General features: G+C 41.1%; 1 pseudogene; it reads left to right on the top strand.

Moving 5' to 3' along the window:
• The first annotated feature begins 393 nt into the window (after positions 1-393).
• LOC110213035 (large ribosomal subunit protein eL32 pseudogene) overlaps positions 394-19609 on the top strand; it is an 88572-nt pseudogene continuing 69356 nt past the window's right edge.

Genomic DNA, 19609 nt, shown 5'->3' with positions numbered 1-19609 from the left:
TAGGACATATACTTTTTCTCTTACTACAGCCTAAAATCATGCTCTCATTTGTTTTAAAGTTTGTAGTCTGGAACCAGATTTTAGAGGACCTCAGATGCCAGGCTGAGGAATTTGGACTTGATTCAATAGACAATGGAGAGCCATCGCAGGTTTTTCATTAGGGAAGTGACTTGCGATATAGGACCATTTATCTGTCAGTAGTGTGAAGGACTAGATTAGAGGAGGAGTGGAACAGAGGCAAGGAAGCCCATTAAAGGGCTATTTCAATAGTCCAGGTGGGAAGTAATGAGGACCTGGCTAGCAAGTGGTCATGGGAGTAGAATAAGGGGGTGGATGTGAGAGACATTGTGGAAATGGAATCAATAGGTCTATGCAACTCACTGAATGTAAGATATGATAGAGAGGAAGGTGCCCAGCACCCATGACTGGGAAAATGGTGGTGCCATTGACAGAAATAGGAAGTCAGGGGCAAGATTACTCTGGGGTAGGTAGGGGGGAGTTAAGGAATTGAATTAGATGTGTGGTGTGTTTGAAGAGATGGCTTATACACCTGGGAGTCACCAGGTCTTTGTTACAGCTCACTTCTGTTTTTCATTTAAACACTCTAATTAGTCACTGGCCTTCAAAAGTCCTTAATGTGCCCCCACAGGATGCCTGATGGTATTTGATTCGATTCAGTTGCTGTGTCCTGAGGAGGGATATTGTGTATGTAACTTGAGCTAGACCAGGCAACAGACCACATCTAATAGAGTGCCCTTCGGTAGCCTGGGTTGATGGGGTCTGATAACACATAATAAGAGCAGTGTGTTAAGTGATGTGTGTGATGAAAATTACATTTGTTTTGCATATTTTCTAAATTTGATCAGAAGCTTGTGGGGAAACATGCGATGGTGACCGTGGCCTTTTTGCTAAATGATAGGGGAAATCAATTTCATTTTGTTAAACTGACAGCTCAAATGTAGCTGGGTTTACAAACCTTTCCCATGTGCTACTAAGCAGTCATTTTTGGAAAGCTCCTGTGAAGTCTTCAATACATTCTAAAAAACCAGCCTCACTCGGGGACAGGGTCACATTAGGCCAGAGGGAACCTGAGCATTTTCCAAATGGGTCTCAGGTGAGGTTAGCTATACATTTTACACCTGGAACTTTGGGAGCAGAGAGAGAGAGAGAGAGAGAGAAGCGGAGAGCTGATGCTCTTAGAACTTTCCTAGTTACCTAGCATCATGGGAATTGGCTTGGCCTCTTTCTTAAAGGTAGCCCAGCTGTGTTCAAGGGATTGGATAAATGGGGGAAAGACAGAAGAGCTCAGTGTTTCAGGTCATGCTTGCTTCAATACGTGGAGGTTGCTGTGATGTAATGGAACTGGAATCACACCTGGCATCAGACCGGATTGAGTTTGAATTCCTGCTCTGCCACTTAATAGCTGTGCAGCATCTTAGGCAAGCCATCTGCTTTTTCCGTGCCTCATTTTCTACATCCGTTGAAAGGGGATAATAATATCTATACTACCTCCTACCTCACAAGGCTGTCTTGAGGATTAAATGAGGTCATGGATGCAAAGAGTTTTGTATTTCATAAAGTATCATAGAAGTCACAGCTATTGTTATTAGACTTTCAAGCTCTAGGTTTTCATTGTTGGGGTGTCCCTCTGTGCCTCAGTAGATGGTCTCTGAGGTCTTCTACATCTGAGGAGTTCAAAAACCTTGCAGCCAGCCTGGTGATGCCAGGCTTGTCTTTAGTCAACGGACATACTCAAAGCCCTTTTGCCTTGATAGGTTCTACCACAAATCCCACTCCGCTGGCAAAGCCTGTAAGAGTCCACCACAAAGAAACATTGAAGGAAGGCTCAGTGGAGGCCCAGGAACACACAACATGGGATTACAAAGTGGAATCAGTATTAGGAATGGGATCTGAGAGGTTATTCAACCCAGTTCGTTATAGTAGCTGCCTATTAAGCTACCAGGAAAGCCAACAGGTGAGGGGTTATATATACCCTAAGAACATTGTTGTTCAGTCATTTTTTAGTTGTGTCCAACTCTTTGTGACCCCACTTGGGGGTTTTCTTGGCAAAGATACTGGAGTGGTTTGCCATTTCCTTTTCCAGCTCATTTGATAGATGAAGAAACTGAGGCAAAAAGAGTTAAGTGACTTGCCCAGGGTCCCACAACTAGTAAATGTCTGAGGGCAGATTTGAACTCAGGAAGATGAGTGTTCCTGATTCCAAGCCCAGCTCTCTATCCACTGCCGCCATCTAACTGCCCCTATCCCTAGCCTTAACAACACAAGCAAGCTACTGAGAACAACGAAGCTGTCTTTGCTTTTGATATGCTTATGGGAAGCATCAGTAGATCCACAGGGATTCCAGAAAAGGAAGTTCTCTGTTAGTTTAGAGTAATAATAATAGCTAGGATTTGTATGGGGCTTTAACTTTTTCAAAATACTTTACAAGTTATGATTTTTCCCCCTCTTCTACTATAAAGACAGTACTGTGTCTCTTCAGGTACTTTAGTTCAATCTTTTTGAAGCTGGCTCTCTTCCACTCACCCCTGATCATGCCTCCCTTCCATTTGGTCACCCCTTTTCCTTTAGAGTTTTGCTTATTAGTTTCTTTTTCTTTCCTGCTTTAATCTGGTTATTTAATTCTTTTCCTGTCAGCCAGTGAAGTAGATGCTCCTTCTTCTCTTCCTTTTCAACTTGTCCTATTCATTAGTTTTTAAATCTTCTCTCTCTCTCTCTCTCTCTCTCTCTCTCTCTCTCTCTCTCTCTCTCTCTCTCTCTCTCTCTCTCTCTCTTTTTGGTGCCCTTTTCCAGAGAGGAGAGGATTTCTTTCCATTACTCTCTTCCCTGTCCATTCCTCCTTTTCTGTCTACCCTAGACCTTCATTCTCTGGTTCACGTCCCATATATTTATCTAGACCCTCTCTATTCTCTGTATTCCTCATAGAATCAAAATGTGGGTAGTCTCCATTCTATGTTTTCCTCTATAAGCAGTTTCTGCTACTGCCTTATAATGTTTGCTCTTTGGCTGATATTTTCCCACCATGCTTTGCTCCCAGAAAAATGTCAATTTTGGGTGTTTCAGGCGATAGAGAAGACACTGTCCCATGGCAACATCCTCCCCCTTGTCCTAATTATGTGACTGGAGTACTTCCAAGCATTCAGAGCAAGGTAAAGTCATCTTCCTTTCCCATTTGCCTCAAAATCTGCCCCTCTGGGTCTTTACCCTCCTATTCCCCCATACCAGTTGCCCCCAGGACCTCCAATTACCCCCACCTTGTGAGGCAGGATGAGTGGTCTCCTCAAGTACCAAATTCCTACAGACAATAATTGGCTCAAGGTCTCCATCTCCTTGATCCCATAGGATCATTCATCACTGACACTTCCTCCTACCACTAAAACTAGACCTCCTCCCTTTCCCCTCCCTTTTCAATCCTCCCCTCCCCCCCAATCTCTTCCTTCTCCCCAACAGATTCTCCTCCTGAAAGACCATAGGAGTTACCTTCTCATTGCTAGCCTTCAACTTGACCAGGGCACATCACCCACTCTCCCGCTATCCTACTCTCCCTCTTTCATACACTCTTCTATTTCACATTTTAATTCTACAAAAAACATTCATTCACCTATAGATGGGGTCCATACTGCCCCAGATTTGCCTCTCTCTGACTTCTGCCTTCACTATGGTCTCCTTGTAAACAATTGGAGAGGTCTCCTACTGATCTCTCTGTCACCATTGAAATTTTCACCCCTCCTGCATTTCCATTGGCTGCAATGTTTAAGAGGCAAATAACCTCTTCAGTTCTGGTTTTCTTTCGAAGAATTTTTTTAATGCCTCTTTATTATTGACTGTCAATCTCTTTTTATTTATGGTTAAGCTCAGATTTGCAGAGTAGATCACTTCAGGCTACAGCTTTAGCTACATTCCTCTTTGGAACATGTTATTCCCTCCTGTGTTTTCTGGTGGGTGCAGAGTAGTCTTGTATTTGAATTTTCTTTCCTTTTTATTTAAAAGTCTTTCCCCTGATTACTTGCAGAATTTGTTGATTCTCAGTGGAAATGTTAAATTTAACCACTACATATCTTGGAGTTCGCAACTTTAGGGTTTTTTTTGTTTGTTTGTTTGTTTTTTCCTTGAGGCAACATATGAATTTTTTCAACAGTCATTTTGTTTTTTGTGTTCAGAAGTTCTGGGCAGTTTTCTTGTATTACTTCTTGCATTATGGTGTTAAGACTTTTTGACTTGTTATGTTCTTCTAGGAGGCCAATCATTCTTAGATTGTCTCTACACATCCTATCTTTAAAATCAGCATGTTTTATACATACATACATATATATATTTGAAGAGAGAGAGAGAGAAAGAGAGAGAGAGAGAGAGAGAGAGAGAGAGAGAGAGAGAGAGAGAGAAGAGAGAGAGAGAGAGAGATTGAGAGAAGTAAAGGGCAATCTTGAAGAAGAAAAACAAGAAAGCAATAGCACTAAAAGAAAATATGTTCTCTCTGGCTCTTCTCTCTCTCTCTCTCTCTCTCTCTCTCTCTCTCTCTCTCTCTCTCTCTCCTCTCTTCTCTCTCTCTCTCTCTCTCCCTCTCCATATGTGTGTGTGTGTGTGTGTGTGTATTCCCAATCAGTTGTCCTATCTTTTTTGTTTCTTAGGTGAGACTAACCATTGAAAATTAAAGTTTTTTATTCTGCTAATATTTCCTGCACAGGACATAACTTCTGCCCTCACAATCCTCATTTCTCTTTTAAACCATTCAAGAATAGCATGTTGTAGCTCTATGTTCTCCTCAAAATCCAAAGAGTCCTCTGCCTCATCAGGGGTTGAATTATTTTCCTTTGTTTTGCAGCATTTACTCGTAGATACTTGAACGTGTTTACTAGATCTAGAAGCCATGTTTTCTTCTGCTGTTAATATTTTTCCTCTCGGTTTATTTGCTTTTACTCAAGGTCCCTGAGTTTTCTTCCTCCTGAGATCTTTCATAATTTCAGTCTTTTTTTTCTCCCTTTATTTTTCCATGTTGTTCACTTTCTGACTCCATTCCCTCAGGTGGTAGTTTCACTGGGCCAGGCCTCAAAGTCTCAGCTTCTTCCCACCCTGGGCAATTAATGATTAACCAGCTTAGGTCTCTGCCTCTAGTGGACAGAACTGGCCCCAGCTGGAAGCTGGGCTCTTTCCCTCAGACTTAGTGGAGTGCCCTGCAGCAACCCCTCCTCCACCATAAACACACCCAGCGTCCTGCCCCATGTCCTCTGTTCCTCCATTCTTGGGCCCAGAGGTACAGAGACACAGCCTGGGCAAATTTCTGCAGTTTGGAGTTTGGATCTCTGCAGCATTGAGAGGGTGGGGGTTAGGGTATAAAGCTGAGCTGCAATACAAGCATGAACTGCCCCATTCCCTCTGTTTGTCTGTTCAGTTGCAGCCCAGAACACTGCCACTGTGCTGTATATCACAGCCTCAGCAAATTTCTACAGGTTACAGCTTGGCTCTTCATAGTCCTGGGAAGGAAGAGGGGTCAGGTGTAGGACTGCTGATCCCCACCCATGGCTCTGGTTGGCTGTCACATCTGTGCTGCAAGGAGCAGGGAAGAGGATGCTGAGTAGGTGAGTTGGGCATTAGTTCATGCAGCTTGTGTCTTCTTTGGTTCTTAGTGTCCTAGAACATGAAGACAGCTGGGTTTGTTTTATCTTTGGGGCATAATTTCTGTTTTGGAGAGATCTGAGCAGTCTTGAGGATCAGACAACATGTCTATTCCTCCATCTTATTGGTCGTGTGACCCTCAAAGCACTCTACATATATTTTCTCATTTGATCATCATAACAACTTTGCAAGGTAGTTGCCATTAACAAGTTCCATTTTATAGATGAAAAAAAGGAAGGCTGAGAGAGATTGTGACTTGCTCAGAGTTAAATAGCTAGTAATGGCTGAAGCAGGTCTTCAAGACTTCAAGTCCAACATTTTACCCACTGAGGCCACCTTGTTATCCCAGTTTATGATAATGACTTCTCTCTCCTTTGAAAAATATAAAGCTCTATGTATGGGTAATGAATTTTATTTTACAGTTGTTACTTTGCAAGTTTTCCCACCGATTGGGGAAGACATCACATTTAATCTCCTTGAGGGCAATTCAGTACAATTCAACCAACGTTTATGGTGTCCTTATTATGTGCCAGGCAGGCCCTGAGAAAACAAGAAATAAAAGCAATCCTTTTGCTTAAGGAGTTTCTATTCCATAGGGTAGAAAATTCGCTCATAGATAAGTAAGTGCAGAGTACATTCCAAATAAATATAAAGTTGTAGGGTCAGGGAAGTGGAGGGGAACAGTATTGACCAGGATGATGATCAGGAAAGATCTCATGTTGGGATAGCACTGAGACGTGAATGAACTTAAGGATTCCAAGAGGCATCTGTGAGGTGGGGAGAAGAATTCCAGGCATGAGACAGAGCCTTTGCAAAGGCTCCTAGGGGAGAAGTGGAATGTCTACTGCAGGGAATAGCAAACTGACCTATCAGAGTGACTTGGAAATACTCTTTCATTTTTATCTTTGCACCCCCCAGAATCTAGCATTGTGGCTTATATGTAACCAACACTTAATAAATGTTGATTGAAATGAATTACTTGTAATAGAGCTTCTCTCCACTGAAACATTGGACTCTGAACCACCCTAGACTCTTATTGGTGAAGCCTTAGCTTGCCCAGATCCAGGCTTCCACCTCACTTCCTAGCCATGCTAATATGGGTGTATGTGCCCCTTATACCTCTTTCCAGTTTCCTTTTGTGCATTGTCTCCTCCTATTAAAATGTAAGCTCCTTCAGGGCAGGAACTATCTAGCTTACTTGTACCCTCTACCCTTAAAACAGCTCCTAGCACACTGTAAGAACTTAACAGATACTCTGTCTGCCTGTCTCTCTCTCTCTCTCTCTCTCTCTCTCTCTCTCTCTCTCTCTCTCAATCATTTATCCATGGAGCTGGTCTATCTCTTTAACATATTTTTTGTATGTAACATATACATACATATAAATATGTATATACATATATATACATATTTTTGTAACATATTTTTGGCCAATGAATTGATGAAGGCTTTATGGTCTAAATTTTATTCATTTTCTGTGTTTCTGTCATGAGTTGGTCTAAATGAATTCTTTAAATTAAAAAAAAATACAGGTCTTCAGACAGTATGCAATAGTAGAAAGAACGCTGGACAGTTAATAAACCGGGCTTCTTGTCCACACTCTACCACTGACTAACTATATGACCTTGGGCAATCCCTTCAGTTCAATCTCTCCACAGCCATTTCTGACATTTATATAATCTTTGAAGGGTGACAAAACTACATCTATTATGTCATTTGATTCTCCTGAAACTCAGAGTGTTGAAATGGCTTGCCCATGGTCACCTCAGAGGCAGGATTAAAACCCATGAACCTGCTAACTCCAAGTCCAATGTTCATTCTACTACAACACAGAGCCTCCTCTTTACAGTGAAAAAGTTACATCAGTTTGGCAAAGATAACCAAAAAATGGGAAACCATAAGTGTCAGAGGGGCTTCTGACAAAAAAATAAGGGTACATTAAAGCAACTGTTTGTGAAACTGTAAAAGCAATTTGGAACTATATCCCAAAAGTCATTAAATTCTGTATTATCATTTGATCAAATGATGCCCCTCTTAGGTCTATAGCCCCAAAGAGGTCAAAGGAAGAGAAGGACTTTTGTGTATAAAAATATTTATAGCAACTTTTTTTGTTGTGATGAAGAACTGGAAACTAAAGGGGGTGCCCATCAGTTGGGGAATAGCCAAATAAAATTATGGTATACGAATATTGTAGAATGCTATTAGGACTTGAGAAATTATGAAAACAACAGTTGTAGAGAAATCTAGGAAGATTTGTATGAATGGATACCAGAGGAAGTGAGCAGAACAATTAGTACAATCATAAAGATAATTAACTGAACAATTTAAGAACTGTAATCAATATAATGAGCAGCCATATTTCCAAAATGATGAAGCATGCTAGCCATGTCCTGACAGAGAGGTGATAGACTGAAGATGCAGAACGAGGCCTATTTGACAAGACCGCTAGAGAAATTTGTTATGCTTGACTGCAAAGCCATTGTGAGGGTTTTGGTTTTCTTTTGGTTCTCCAAAGGTGGGAGGGATTGAAGGGAGAAAAAATAAATGCTTTTTAATTAGAAAAAAATCAAATCAAATCAAAGTTTTTTTTTTTAAAAGATAAAGTGAGAAGGTTGGACTAGATAATTTTCTGGGTCTGGAATTCTATGAATCTGTGGGTTCTGGTCTTGGCTACACCCTACTACTTGGGATGAGTCTCTAAGTCTCTCTTGGTCTCAGCTTCCTATAAATTTGGCCTCTATTTCTATCTGTAAAGTGAAAATCGTAGGATCCTAGATCTAGAACTGAAAAGGACCTCAGAGGTCATCTAGTTCAAAGCTCCCATTTTACAGATGAGAAAACTGAGGCCCAGGGAGGCTAAGCGATTTGTCCAAGGTCAGAGGTAGAATTTGAACCCAATGCTTCTGACTTCACAACCAGTGCTCTTTCCATTATACCACAGATCATAATTCCTGCTCGCCTTGGCTCACAGAATTGTTTTGAGTATCAAATGAGAAAGAGCCTTGGAAAGCATTTTGTAAATCGTTAAAGTACTACAGAAGAGGGAGTTGTGGGATATAAAAGCTAAGCTCCAAGTTTTGACCTCTTGGACCCAAACTGCATAATCACAGCACGTGATGGCGAATTTGCTTTGCATAGCTGAGAAGGTTCAAGCTTTGGAGGCTCTTATCAGAGCCATGTGAGTTAATCCAATGAATCAAAATTGCAGATAATCTGACGTCACCTCTGGTTTTACTCCTTCAAGATCAGAGCTGCTGATATTCATTTTGTTTAGCATTTGGGGGATCTGTGACTCATTTCCCTCCCCTCCACCTCATGTTGTAGTCGACTGTTCCCACATGGTCTACTGTCTTGAAAACACTTCTATCAATACCAGACCCAGCTGCAATGATATCTGATGGCTACTGTCCCTGCTAAGGTACTGTGTTCACATGATAACTAAGTGGTCCGTAAATCAGAACCCTCTGAGAGGTCATTCGAACATCCAGTCTTGCTTCCTTCCTAGTGCTATCAGCTTCTAAAACTACAAAGAGAAGTTGATTAAGTACCCATTTCTATAGTTTGAAATATATGTCCAAGCAAGGAAATGTGGGGGAGAGAATTTCTTTAGGAAATTGGCAGTGGTCAAGCAGATCAAAGTCTCTTGCCCTTACAGTAGCCTTTCATTATTCACATAATCCTAAAAAAAAAAAAGGAATCAGAGGGATACAAAGAAAACATTTTAGATGTGTATACAGGAGACCTCCTCCTCTTCTATCTTAGTGACTGGGAAAAACAACAACTCAGAAAAGAACAGATTGTCCCCAGAAAGCTTTAATAAAATGTTATCAAGGCATTATTCATGGCAAGAGTGCAATAGACTTTCACAGATCACAGGATTCAGAAACAGAAGGGACCCTAGTCCATTTAGCTCATCTCTTTCACTTCTATAGTAAAGAAAACTGAAACCTAGAGTGGTTTCTTGTCCAACCAAGATCACACAAGTTGCAGACTTCGGATGTGAACCAGAGTCCCTGACTCCGTATCTAGTGCTCTTTCCCCTACAACCCATGTTCAACACACAATTTGTACTTGCTCTGAAAATCTTTGAGAAATCATGAATCTTTAAGCTTTGCCTTTTCCTGTAACCTCTGACTGAGAGAGAAAAAAAGAGCTCTTTTCCCTCTAGACTTCCTGCTTACCCTTAAAATTCAATGTGAAACTCTAATGGATTTTCTGGACTTGTGTCAAGGGCATAATTATTGTCATGCCAGGGTTTGGGCTAGGGCAAGCTACTTAACTGCAGGTGGGCTTGTAGTATTGATGAAACCCTGCCAGCCCTAGTCTCTCCCTCCTACTCTTTTAAAAAATAATTATTTGTTATTACTTTGAGCTTGATAAACAACATGAACACTTGAATGCATCCCAACCCTTGTTAGCCAGCCATACCCTGCTATATTTCAAACTCTGGTGTAAATAGGATCTCATTTCCCCCCTTGCCCTGCCCTTGAACCCATCACAAACCTTCCTGCCAATATCCCCATCCCCTTTCCTCCTTATGGTGGACACTAAACTCTTATCCCCATCCCCACCCCAGGGAATACAGAATCTGGGACCCTTAGACTTTTCACTACTTCCTAATGCTGGTTAGCTGATCCAGAGGGATGGATACCTTGATGCAACCTAGGGGCCTTGTCATTGGCCTTGTAATGGCACATTATGAGCACAGGGTCTTCCTATCCTGACTACAATTAAACTATGCAAGAAGAAGCTCCCGGGAGCAGGGACTCTTCTTTTTCTATTTGTATACTTAGTGCTCAGCAGAGTATTGGTAAACCATAAGTGCTTAATCAATACTTTTTCATTTATTCATTCATTCATATCAAAAGGGCTTCTGCTAGAGAGCACCAAGAGTCCAGTGCCACCATCGGTATCAGGGCCCAAACAATGTGGGCTTGTGTGTAAGTGGAAAAAGTGGGAGGGAGGATTTTTCAATTCAGTTCAATGAAATTCACTTCATTCAATTCCATTCAAAAAGAAAGAAAGAAAGAAAGAAAGAAAGAAAGAAAGAAAGAAAGAAAGAAAGAAAGAAAGAAAGAAAGAAAGAAAGAAAGAAAGAAAGAAAGAAAGAAAGAAAGAAAGAAAGAAAGAAAGAAAGAAAATAAGCAAAAACTCAGTAAAAGTTCAACTAGAAAAGAGAATTGTGCAGGGTCAGAGGGAGATAAGACTGGAAAAGAAGACTGGAGTCAGATTATGAGGGGCCTTGGATGCCCCAGCTTGGAGTTTATCCTGTTGTCACTGGGAACCGATGAAAGATTACTTGAGTTGTGCTGATGGAGGGGTAGAAGGGGAATACATAAGGAAATACAGTATTTCAGAGAGATTAATCTGTCTGTGATGTTCAAGACAGATCGAAGAGACTGAAGGCAAAGAGATCATTGCAATAGTCTAGATATGAGGGTAAGTTGGGCAAGAACCTGTCTATGGAAGAGAAATTCCATCTCCACTTCTCTTTGCAGATCGATGCCCCCTCTGTCTGTGACCACATTTCATTTTCTTCCAGAAGCTGTAGGCAGCAGAAAGTTATTTCAAGATCCAGCAATGGATGGGTATCTGGTCTAGAGGAGCCTTCAATCGGGAGGATGACCCCTAGGGAAGCCACAAAGCCAATCACATGAAACACACAGAGAAACAAACCTCCTCTCATAGTTGGTAGGACAAATTAAAATGGTTACATGTAATTTTTTTAAAAAATTACAACTTAGCAATAGGATTTGAGGTTGGACTATGATCCTATGCTTCTGGAAGACTTACTCCCCTTGGGCCTGGGGGAGAGGACCACTTGAGTATGTCATCAAAGAAAATTTGAGGGAGTGTACAGAGCAGGTCATTTGAACTTGTTCAGGCACTAAGATTAAACGGTGTCCATCCCTTCAGCCTCATCCCCAGTGGACAAATTTTGGGAACCATGGAGCTGAAGGTCCCCAGATTGTCTAGCAACTAGATAAGAATAAGTCACACCTTCTGTCTTTGGAGCCCTAAGCCAAATCCAAGGACCTTTTATTCCATTCTGGGAAGGGGTCATCAGATTTGCCAGCTCACAACTGACTTTTGCATCAGGTGGTACAGAAGCCTTATTTCCCAAACAGCCTTGAATTTGACTGAACCACAGAATTTCAGTGTTGGAAGGAATGTCAGCAGCCATGGAGCGTAATGTATATCCCACAACTCCCTTGACATTTGATCTTCTGGTTGGTTGATTAGTTGAGGACTTTCATTTTTGAAGAGGACCAAAATGACATCACTGCATTGGAGTCAAGGTACAGTGTGTCCTACCATGGCTGATCATTCCAGTATGATCTTGGAATGCTCTACCACAGGTCAGGCACAAATAGTTCACAGGAACATTTGGAGTGAAGATGTCTCTAAATTTGTGCATATCTTGCCTCTTTTGAGTTACTGCCACTCTGCTTCCCTTGTAGCGTATAGCGCCTTCTTTGATGCGGGCACACCATCCTAAGCAGTACTTTGTCAGTATCTCCCATGTCACACAATCAATTCCAAAGTTCTTCAGAGAATGCCTTCCTTGCATGAGTTCTACCTCCGCTTCCCTAAAAAAAATTTATCTTCTAGATATTGCTTGAGGACCTCAAATGATGGGGAACCCCCTACCTCTTAAAAAAGCTCATTCTTTAGCTTATATTAGTGTAACAGTTCCCTTTTTCTGGCTAAATATCAAAAATGGTGATGAAAAGTATGGATGTCTAACATGGAGAAAACTAGAGACAACCATGTTCATCATTGCAATGGCTGTCACACAGAAGAAGCATTAAATTCATTCTTGGCTGCAGTATATCAGACTAGGATCAAAGAATGGGAAATTACAGGAAAGCATATTGGGGCTTAACATAAAAAATCCTTAACATTTTATTGACAGAAAACGGAATGAAATGTCTCATACAGTAGTGAGTTCTCCATCACTCAGTGGATTCAAGCAGGTGGCTGGACTAAATGAATTCTTATGTTGTTTTTCACTTCCACATTTCTATAATTCTACCATGATCAGACTGACAATATGTTTACAGAGCTTCATAGCTGGCTAAAGAACCATACCCAAAAAGTCTCGATAAATGAATCCATGTGAACCTGGAGGTTAGCTTGAAGTGACCTGCTGAAGAACTCTAACCTTGACACTATCCTGTTCAACATTCTTACCAAAGCATGGTTGAAGACGAAAAGATATACTTATCAATTTTTAGATGATAAATCTGAAAAGAAGAGCTAATAACCAGGATTCAAATATATTTTGAAAGGCTGGTTTTATATGCCTAAATCAAAAAGATAAAATGAAGTTTAATAGAGGGTTAAACATAAAGGCATGTGTTTAAGTTTTTTAAAAAATCAACTACACAAGCAAAAAGATGACAGCCATTTCAAGTGAAAAGCACCCAGTCCCTGGAAAAGTGAGTTGTTAGCAGTGTCTTAACACTACCCATGTGCCCCCTGAAACTAAAGGACCCACACAACACATTCTTGCCTTACATTTATCCTATGCTCCAGAAAGTTTGAGGGCAACAGTGGCTGGTATTGGTCTTGTGAGAGGGAATTAGGTGGACTTGCTCCTCTACTTCTGAAAAATATAAGGTTTAATCTCTTTGTTTTTAGAATAAATTCTTTAATCAGCTTTTTAAAATGCTAAAGAGCAAACAGCTTGGGCTAAGAACCCCAGTGCAGGGCATGTGGGCTTTCTAATCCAGTGTTTGACTTGACCGCTTTCCCCTTCTCTTCAAGGATTTAACAGTGGGATAAATGTATACCCTTCATTTAATTAATTTCATTGAGTTCATTTTCACTTTAGCATTTTGGTACAGTACCCAGGTGCTTTGTTCATAGTTTTCTGTCGATGTTTTCATGTGATGCTACGGTAAAACTTTTTGCTTTGGAGTTAGGAAGGTCTGGATTTGAATCCCAGATCTTCTAGTTACTACCTGTGTGATCCAGAGCAAGTCACTTAACCTTTTTATGCCTCAGCAAGGAGGGAATTGGAAGAGATATAGCCTAAGGCCACTTCTAGCCTTAAAATCTATAATCCTATATGTGGGCCAATTCCTATTAAGACATCAACTCCTCTGCAAGCATGGTCACTGGATTTGGAGTCAGAATGAGTTCACATCCTATCTATGTGCAATTCGTACCCTAGTAGGGGTCAAATTCAAATGTTATGGGAATTAAGGCAGATTGCTTTACTGAATTGTGCCTCAGTCTCTCTATCTATAAAACAAGGGAGTTGGTCTGCTGTAGATAATCAGTCTCTAAGGTCCCTCCAATTCTGATGTTGGGATATTTTAAATCTAGTTCCTAGAAATTTTCCTGAGGAAATACTAAGACTATGGGACTGAGTCTATGCACCCCTTATAGTACCTAATGTAGGGATTCCCAGTCAAGATAGCGGTGTGTACTGGTGAATTGCAACATATTACCTGGAACCCCCCCTTTCTGATTTGTTTTCAATTACAAAAGAAAGCAATGATTAAAGAACCCCCTTTACCCCTCTTTCCATGGGACTTTACCCCAAGTAATCCCCCAGCTCAGACACTTCCTTGGCATCACTGTCCACCCTCTAGAACCTCAAGACTTTAGGGCTGAGGGCCCCTAACCTAGTGTACACAGTAAATACTAACTAGACTAACTGATTTTTTTCTCCAATTTTTTAAACTAGACCCATGATATCATAAAGATTGGGAATATCCAGTGAGGAAACTCCATCTTCTAATACACCTATTCTGCAATTTATAGTCTTACCTAGGGGCAGGGAGAGATCAAATGACTTGCCCAGGGTCACACAGACAGCATGCATCAAAGGAAGCAGTTAAGCTCAATATTTCCAGTCTCCAAGGCCAGATTTCTAACCACTATGCCATGCTGTCTCTCAGCATCTTGTTTTTAATGGCAGAGGAAGATATTCTTGGTAGCTTTAAAAAAAAAATTACTAGCATTATACAAAGTCCCATCAAAAAATGTAAACATAAAAAAGTATGACATGAGTAACAATGTCTTGGGTGATCTCTGACCTCCTTTTTCAGAATCCTCTCTTTACTCCTTATATCTTTGTTCTAATGTCATCCCAGATGTTGTTCCTGTTCCTGATTCCCACTAGGCCTTGCTGTCAGCTACATGTCAATTTTGTTGTTCAGTCATTTAGTGGTATCTGACTCTGACCCCGTGGGCCTTAGCACATCAATGCAGTCCATGGGGTTTTCTTGGCAAAGTTACTGGAGTGGTTTGCCATTTCATTCTCATTTTACAGATGAGGAAACTGAGGCAAACAGTGTTAAGTGACTTGCCCAAGGTCACACAGCTAGTCTGAGACTTCAGGCACTCTATCCACTGCGCCACCCAGCTGCCCAGTGATCATAAAAAGTCACAAATCATGGATTGCAGAACTTGGAGATATCTCAGAGATTTATCTAGTCCAATTCCTTCATTTTTAAGGATAAAGAAACTGAGGCCCACAGAGTAAATTAGGCAGGGTTGTATGGCAGAGTAAGGATTCAAACTCAGGTCCTTTGATCCCAAATCCAGTGACCTTGGACTGGATAGCCGTAGACTGTCTGAGTTGCTTTTATTTTCTTGTACTTTCGGTATATACAATAACTCAAAAAGCAAAATCTGTATTAAAGTGGATAAAATCTTATTGTTAAAGTTTTCTATTCTACCACTTAGGTAGTGGGGGGAGTTTGGGGAGGCAGGAACTGGCCCTGTGTATCACTCCTTAAATTATACCATGTTAAAGCTTGTTATTCTGCATTGCCTGGCATAGATAAGGAGGAAGAGATCAGCTGGATTCATTTAGGAAATCATGCAGTGCGTTCAACAATCTTCAAGACATTTTCCTTGGCATATGAAATCCATCTTTTTAACAAAAGTGTTTGACCAGCATTGCTGCATGTCTATGAATTTTGGAACATCTCAGTCTCTGAAGGAGCCAAATAGTTTAAAAACATGAGGAGGATACAGATGGGCTGCCCCTACTTCCATTGATGACCTACATGCAAAAGTAGGCTGAAGGGTACCATTGAAGAAATATGTAATTAAAAAACAGAGGTGGGTTAGTCCTTGTAGTAAAAGTGAGGGGATAACAGCTAGAAAGTCCAAGTGTTTCATTCATACCTAAAAAAATGTGACAAAGACCTAGAGGAAGGTGGTTGGCATGCTGAATAAATCTTTTGTGGAGGATCTATGGGAGAGCATGGACCAGAATTGCACAAGATGAGAAGACACGGATGGGTTCCAATCTGTGGAATGGAGCAACTACTTATGTCTATGAGATCATAAATCCATTGAACTCCCCAAATAGTTCTAATGTTAATGCTTATAATTTTAATAGCTCATCCCTGCCTGTGACATCTTTAACTTGACCTCTTCTTAGCCCTTTGATTATTTGTTTGCCCTGTGAATCAGCAGACATCTTTGTTTTCTATTTCCTTTCACACATCTGGCCAGCCACAATTGGTTCCCATACTGGTTTCTTGAATTTTTCTCTTCCTTTACAGCCCCTGAATACTGGCTTGGAACTAGTTATTAACTGTTCATGATTTGAACACAGATTCTCTGTTTCTCCAGCCAAGAATAACTATCAAATTTGAGCAGAGACAAAGAGTGTTTAAATGTGGAGGCCCAATTTTCCCGCACAGGCTGCAGAAAAATACGACATTTTGATGGTTTTCAACACCATCGATAAAATTCTCACTTGCCAGTCATTCTTTTTCCGTTACTTCTCAACTTTGCCCTTATGAAGTCTGCCTAAAGCAGAGCTCAAAGAAAGTGACGATTCCCATCCCAGTATAATGTTGGACTGGAAAAGGAGCCGCATGAAGAATGGGTATTTAAAGGGAAATTGGCTAACTTATGCAAATGTTGTTCTAACAACCATCCCCCAGCCAACAACCTGCTATGTTCATGCCCTGTACGCTACCTGTATTCTCGTTAAGAAAGCTGACATTAAAACCAGCGGGTACAAAACAGATCAGCTTAAGTGAAATTTTGGAAAAGAGGTGAGAAAATGTACTTCCCTCCCAAACATGGTACAGTTGGTGGAGAGGGAACTATACTTAGAAGGCCCAAGACCTGGATTCAGATACTTATAAGCTACGCGATCCTGGACAAGTCATTTAACATCTCTGTACCTCAGTTCTCTCATCTGTAAAATGGGGCGGGGAATGAGGGGATATCTCAGTGGCTGTGATCTTATGATCCCTTCTTTGCTGAAATGGTAAATGATGGGTGTGGAGCATTCCCTATGTCGTTAGACTTGATTGATATGGTTAATTTTGCTGAGGTGCTTTCTTTTTCCTTCTTTATTATACAGTATGAAGACTAAATAAGAGAAGAATATAAGCATTTTCCTACACCTATTATGTGCCAGGCACAGTGACAAGTGCTTTGCAAATATTATCTCATTTGATCCTCACAACTCTGCAAGGTAGGTTCTATTAGCCCTGTTTTATAGTTGAGGAAAACTAGGGTAAATAGCAATTAAGTGACTTGTCCAGAGTCACACAACTAGTAAGTATCTGAGGCTGGATTTGAACTCAAGTCTTCCTGACTCCAGACCCAGTGCTCTATCCACTGGGCCATCTAGTTACCTCATGGCAGCTTTCTGAGGAGGAGGAAGAAGGGTATGTTTGAAAATTAAGGCTATGTCAAAACAAAAGATACATTAAAATTTCTTTTAAAAAAAAAAGAAGTTATGAAAGTGAAAAAAAACTAGTTACCATCAAACATTTTTTCCTCCCATCCTTCCCCTCAGAATTTAAATACTGAGAAACAATTGGACTCTCAAACCTATGTGGCCAGAGCAGGACACCAGAGTGAAGTAAATGGCCCCTAAATTCTGACTCACTGACACAAAGCCACGACGGTTCCTTTACATCTGGTTGTCATTATTGAGCAGTTCCTAGGCTGAGCTCAGTCACATGTATGGGGTCCTTATAGCATGAGTGTTATCTGGGAGTCCATGTGGGGCCATTCTCCAGCACAGACTTGGGTCCCAGTTGAACCTTGTGTCTCCAGAGTCTATACGGAAATGCAGTAACCCCAGTCTGCTTTCCTGGTGGCTCTGCTGAAACGACTGGAAAGACGAGTCTGTGTGAGTAGGAAGAAGCAAAGATTATTGATAATGAGAGCTTGGTTTCCTCTGGAAAGTTGCTGTCAGGGAAATTGCTTTGAGAATTGTTTTTGTGACAACCAAATTTCCTTACAGCATCAGACCAGGCAGGCAGCCCATTTTAGTCACAATTGATTTGCTCTTTCCAAGGAAAGCACATTGTATTTATGGGGGTCTCCATTAGCAAGAACATTCCTGGCTGTGATTTGGGTTCATTATTGCCTTTGGCACTTCAAAGTTTTTTGACGTGTTTTCTGAGCAGCTAAGGGGAAAATGCAGCCAAATTCAAGTTGAGAATGTTGCCTTAAAATAAATGCCTAATTCAATTCAACAAACATTCATTGACCACCTGTTATGCACTGAGGTGGGCAGGCACTGTTCTGGGTATCTCAGGGACATCCAAAGAATTGTTCATCAAGCTCCCCCTCAACCTATCTACCTGAAAGTCGTACTTCATTTCAAAACACTCTGTGGATCAATACCCATTCAGAACCTGCACCAGGAGCACTCATCCAGTGTATTCTCTCACAAACCAAACCTTGTCTGTGTGATGAACAGAAAGCCCTTGATGGTGATTTTCCGTTTCACGGACATCCTTTTTTTCTTCAGGAAAGATGCTATTCACTTGCACCGTTAACTCCGCCAACTCTGTCAACATATATTCAAAGGATGTATGTTCTATACCAGTGCTAACTGTGAAAATAGAATAATTTTTTTCATATCCACCAATCTTCTAAACCTGGAAACAGTATCCTAAGGCAGAGCTATGAAAAAGCAAAGGATTTTTGTTTTGCGGTTTCTATGGAGATCATGCAAATGGCCACAAAATTGGGATTGCTGTCGCTTAAGGAGTAAGAGAGTTCAGCTAGTTTACTACCTGATTTTTTTAAGCCTCTCTAGAATATATGAAAAGACATTGTGGGATGGTGGAGTGGAAAAATACTAGGTAGGACATTGGGAGCTGTTGTTCAGTCATTTCTGACTCTTCATGACCCCGTTTGGGGTTTTCTTGGCAAAGACACTGAAGTGGTTTGCCATTTCCTTCTCCAGCTCATTTTATAGATGAAGAAAGTGAGGCAAATAGGTTAAGTGACTTGCCCAGGGTCACTCAGCTAGTAAACGTCTGAGGTCAGATTTGAACTCAGAAAGATGAGTCTTTCTGACTCCAGGCCCAGCACTCCATCCACCATACCACCTAGCTGCCCCTATTGTCCCATAGGTACACTGGGGTACTTATCCTCAATCTGCCACTTTGTTACCTTGACCAAATTACAACCATTCCTATTTTCAGTTATTTCATTTGCAAAATGAAAGTGTTGTGCAAAGTGATTTCTGATGTTGCATGTAGTCTTAAAATGGTGTTATTCTGTGGTCTACTATCACAGAATGACATTGTCTATAATCCTCAAGAATTGTTTCCCTCTTTATTCCCTCACTCAGCCCCAGGCTATACTAGAACTCATCCATGATCACTGGGTGGTGGGAAGAATGGTCATCATCAGGTGCACCCTTTTCCCTTTGACCCATGCCCTGGCAGGTGTTCCCTGGTTGCCTAACTGCTCGTGTGCCTTAAGTGAGATGGGAGTCATCAGCTCTTTCCTTCCAATGATGTGAAAGACCACTATGCCTTCCACTGAATCCTACAGTTCTCTAGGATTTGTGATGTTCCCTATGACAACATGAAGATACCGGACACTGCCATTGGACCTACTGATGTAGTTAAGGTATCCCTGGACCTTATTATTTGCCATCAGGATTTTTGGGCCTTTCCACCTGCCCTGCAGCTGCACTTTCTTTCATGTATCACCTCCTCCAACACCCCTTTTGCGTATGTGT

This window comes from Phascolarctos cinereus, unplaced genomic scaffold (assembly GCF_003287225.1).
Source record: "Phascolarctos cinereus isolate Bilbo 61053 unplaced genomic scaffold, phaCin_HiC Scaffold_9;HRSCAF=440, whole genome shotgun sequence".
NCBI classification, from domain to species: Eukaryota; Metazoa; Chordata; class Mammalia; order Diprotodontia; family Phascolarctidae; genus Phascolarctos; species Phascolarctos cinereus.
This window is presented reverse-complemented; position numbering and strand designations above follow the sequence as displayed.